At 35.6% G+C, this 5,055-nt stretch overlaps 1 long non-coding RNA gene across 1 annotated transcript; it reads left to right on the forward strand.

Annotated features, from left to right (window-relative positions):
- Window positions 1-854: 854 nt before the first annotated feature.
- On the forward strand, window positions 855-3,445 carry LOC118501688. Its single transcript, XR_004904322.1, has 2 exons — window positions 855-1,021; window positions 1,186-3,445. It is a non-coding gene; the product is annotated as an uncharacterized LOC118501688 (long non-coding RNA).
- The last annotated feature ends 1,610 nt before the right edge of the window (window positions 3,446-5,055 follow it).

Raw genomic sequence — 5,055 nt, forward strand, 5'->3', positions numbered from 1 at the left:
CACAGGTCTAATTAGCATGCAGATATGTGTCGCCTCATTGGCAATTCAAATTGCTTTTTTTATAATGTACCTCAAATTGTGCTACTCAAATATTGTATTTGATTTCCAAAGCCCCCTGGGCATCCCATAATGTCTCCCTTCATCCTGGGTATGAAGCATTTATTGAACAATCTGCTGAAACTGGCTGTCTTTTTGAAAACATGCAAACATCATATTTCTGGGACCAGCTTCCCTTCTTGTCAGAGAGGAACTTGTTCTAAGGCAGAATTTCTTGTGTCCTATTTCTAAGTTTAGGAATGATATGCTACTTCAAAGCTGCTTCTTCCATGTGGTTGCTCTACAGAGGGCTTCACTCATGTGCCACTCATTTTCAAAGTGGGGAGGGTATCTGGTGCTTACACATTAATATGCGGCATGTGGCCATTCTCAAATGCCAGTCTTCCAGTCTTCATTAAACAAAGATGGTTGGATTGCAAGGGTTGTTTTCCTTTCTTCCACATGCATATGCACACACACTCACACTTGCTTTCTCAGGCACACATCCGTGCACACAATATTCTCATGCACCTATACATCCACACAAGACACCCAGAGCACGTGATAGTCAGCACTGAGATGTGTGTGAAACTTGTCTGATGCACACATGACACATAAGGAGATTCCAGCATACACTGAAGCCACTGAGGCTTCTTTTTTTCTTTTTCCTCTTCTTCTTCTTTTTTTTTTTTTTGGCTGTGCAGCAACAAGTGGCAGAATCAATGGTGTACAGTTATTCAGCAATGTAATTCATTTCACTGGCTTGGCTCTTAGCCAGATCCGCCATCTGTCTCTAGCTCTCCCTTTCCCCCTCTCTCTCCCTCTCCCTTTCTTTTGCTTGAATTTGTCCTACATTTCGTAATATTACGTGCCTGCCATCCTTATTGTATACCAGAGGTACAACACCACTCTCACCCCCATTCCGGTGTGGACTTCTCTGAGATCGGTGGCACTTGGGACACTTCAGTGCCTTGGAGAGAAAAGGGTAAGCAAAAAGCAAAAGGTTTCATGCAAAAATTATATGTATGTGTATAATGTTCTGGTATCCAACTGCTCCTGCTTCATCCTTTTATCCAAAGCCTTGAGATGGATTTGCCTTATCCAGGAACTTTTCCTGCTTCATTAGAGCATCTTCGTTGTCTTTATCAGATGCTGGCACTCCATGCCAGTGCACGGCTCCATGGAATGAACGCCTGCTGTTGGACCCTTGCAGAGCTCTGCCACCAAACACCCTCCTGCACTGGAAATCGGGGACTCCTCCAGGATCTTATGCGTGCTTGCTGTTTGAAGCTGCAGAAAAGTGAATAATCAATTAAGTATTGATTTCTTGTAAGATTTGGTAAATTTCAAAGGCAAGACAAAGAGGATGGCTTAAGGAAACACTGCAGGGACTTGGCGTAAATTAGACAACTAACGGAAGCGCAGAATAAAATAACACCTCAATTGAAGATTTCCTTGGAAGAATTAGCACTAGCTATTGGAAGACAATGGTGGATTTAATCAAAACAGCAGGCATGCAAGAATTTTACCCGTGAACCAGAAAAAGGAGCTAATTATAACCACCTTTTTAATGGAGCTAATTTGACTGAATGGATGCAAATGGGCTTTATTTATGGATGAAGAAGCAAACCTTACTGCAATGATCTTGGGATCGTCGTATCTGTTAGCTTTGCAGCTCCTGTTACCTTCAGTACATTTTTATTTCCGGAGAAGGTATTTATATGTAAACAACAGCTAACCATGCACAAGATTCATTGGAACAATATACTATGGTATATGAGATATAATCATAATTTTGCAGCCTCTCAATATTGCCCCTAAGTTGGGGGTGTTGCAACCTTTGCATGCAATGGGTTATGGTAAATAATAAATGCATGATATTAAACTGTTGTGATTTTTCAATATGTAGTTTATTAATTTTAGCTTTATTAATATGTTGATTCAGAATTACTTGGCAATTAATTCATAATGAAAAGAAGGTAATTGTTGGGTGTTTTGTTTATTTTTTTATGCATTTGCAGTCTTCTTAGAGATTGGAATGTGTAGGTCCCACCAGCCCATGAGCTCTGTAATTATAAGAGAATGGTAAAATTTTTTGACAATTGAGAATTGGTTTTATAATGGGAACAATGTGTTATAATCAGTAAAAGAAGAATTGTTGTTTTCTCCCTGGGTAGAATGTTCTTGACTAGTTAACTCTTCTGCTGCTGATGAGAAGTAAATATCCTGTAAACTGGCTGGAGGGGAAGGTTGAATGATGATGCTTTGTTTCTGTGCATCCTCACATTTCAGGCTAAAGTGAATTTTAAGCATTTCCTTCTAATTCTATAATTTTCTTTCTCTATTTTTCTTCTTTGCATCTTTTTTTTTTGCTGTCTTGCAATCTACGTTCCCTGAGCAACCATAGGAACCAAGTTACATTAAGCTTCAACACAAAGACCTTGTAAGAATAATGAATCCTCATTTGCATCGACATTTGTATTCAGATTTGCCAGGCTATAAACTTGGCAGATCAAGTGGAATATTAAGTAGAGGCTTCCATGGTAAATTGTGGCTCTTGAAATTGTTAAGTCCTCCTCCCTATTTTTTCTCTCTCTGGTGGCAGGTGAAGTCTCATGACTACTTGCTTCATAAGAAAGGCATTGGCCCCTTCATCTTTCAGTGTGTGATGTCAGTTTCAAGTGGAAGAGAGAAAAGCCAGTACTAGGTATTCCAGCTGAAGGTACAACATTAACTCTAGAAGCCAGAGACTGTGGCAGAAGCATCATTAAGTAATGGAATGGTGTGAGAAAATGATCATATGTGGGCTAAGATTTGATTTTTCTGGTGAATTCAAAATATATTAATCTCATAAAAGTTCACACTTGTATCTTAAAGTTTCTTAAAGGTACAGGAGGATCAAGGTGGTTCCTTATTCATGAAATAATTTGATTATGTCATTCTGAGTCATGGTCTCTGGTCTACTCATGCCCATTCTTGAAATACTTAAAATGACTTATTTTACTTAGTCACTGTGGATTGTCTGATTCAATCCTTTGATTGATTCTGAAATGACAAAATAGGAATAGTCATAGTTACTTCTGTGCATGACCTAAAAGGTCAATTCTACAATATAGTAAACAATGGGGTAAAAAATGCAAACTTTAATTTCCATGTTTTATCCAGTCTATGTGATGCCAAACAAGTAATTGGAAACATTTGTGCATGATTTAATTTTGCATGCATGATCCCATTGTTTCAGAATCTTGTAAACAGTCTGAAGATTTATACCTTATTAACAAACTCACTTTTTGTCATCTTTTTTCTTTCAAGAACCCTTCACTAGTGGGGCACTATAAAATATATTAGAAGATCAACTTTGCAATGAACTTACAATGGACATCTTAACCATGGCTTTTCTTTCTAAATTTTTAAAAAATATATAAATAGTATAAATGATGAAATATAGACTGGGTCAATTGTGGGCATTCCCTTATGGTATATCATAAGGAATTGTGAACTTTTAGTAACTACTGTAAGCAACTAACATAAGTAACTCTTACTTTAGTTTGAGGTAAGGTTTAATTGTGTGGGGAGAAATGAAAGGATGTTTAATGGACATTCTGGACTCTTTTAAAAATAGCATGTACCAGTAAATATTTAGACTGAAGGATAACATTTCATACACTTTCATAAACTTATAAAAATATTTATAAGAACCTTGCCAAAACATGTATATTAATATGATTTATATTAAAATATTACAATATAGTATATAATAAAGTAGGTATTAGGTATTCTTAATCGTAACTGTATCTTGGAATCTGAAAAGTAAAATGTAAATCATGACTTTTTGACACTTACATGTTTGGATTGCACAATCTCATCCTTTTTAAGGAAAATAAACTATTAGATAATTTTATACCAATCACAATTATGTTGGAAAACAAGATTATAACCACTATCTGGCAACATTTAACTTTTATAATTACTCTTTAATGTGAAAAAGATGGAAGGATAATAACTATCACAACATTGCCTTGATCTAGAGCAATCAGGGATAAACAGCATTTTAAAATAATTTTTTTCCTGAGGGGAATAATGATAACACTTTATGATGAAATATATCCATCAACTTTATTAAAAAATATAAGCAAAAGTTAGAGGCTAAGCAAATACATCAACCTTTTTTTAAATAACACACTTGCTATTTCATGTGAATCTGAAATTCAGTTTAATAGGCTTCAAATGGTATTTTTACCAATGTGGACTTGGGGGGTGGGTTATGTATTGAGCCCTTTTTTTTAATAGAAAAAGTAAAAATACATTTGGTTATATTCAAAAATATGTTTTGGCTGTATATAAAATAGGGTTTAGAAAGGAAGAGATACCTATTTATACCTTTTTTCAACACTGCCCATCAATTTGAAACTGTCTTTAATTTAATTTAATGATTTGGTTGATTACATTTGTACATATACTTAGCTGATGAATCTTATCAAGAAATTAGAACTCTTTTGCTTTCTAAACAGCAGGAGTGAGACTTCTATCCAAAATGATGTTTTGGTATTGTTTTAAGCAACTAAAAAGTAGGTACTATTTCTTGCCTGCTTTCTTGGGGTTTCTTAGATAAGTCTTACATTCATTAGCTATAGTCACTTTTTGCTGTGTAGGAAGACAATTGACTGTATATTATAAATCAGAACTAAAACTAAAAAAATTATTAAAACATATTTAAATTGCAGTACTATCCAAGTTTGAGAAGGAGCATTATAAAAGCTTTTTATTTCCCTCTACAGTAGGAAAATTGTCGAATAGCATGCACTCAGAGCAACTTCACTATGTCTGTTTCTGTTTATATTACAGGACTATTTTACTAACTGGTAAAAATGTCATTACTGTAGGATCCCGCTGTAACTTATACAGCCACTGTTACTCTAACTAGCAGGTTGATAGACACAGAAATAAGGTCCAAAGGACAGGCAGGCTCTCCCAGGGCAGGTAGTCCTTGTCTTGTAGCAGAGCCCTGTGTGTGTTATC

The sequence above is a fragment of the Phyllostomus discolor genome, chromosome 7, assembly GCF_004126475.2.
Source record: "Phyllostomus discolor isolate MPI-MPIP mPhyDis1 chromosome 7, mPhyDis1.pri.v3, whole genome shotgun sequence".
Lineage (NCBI taxonomy): Eukaryota > Metazoa > Chordata > Mammalia > Chiroptera > Phyllostomidae > Phyllostomus > Phyllostomus discolor.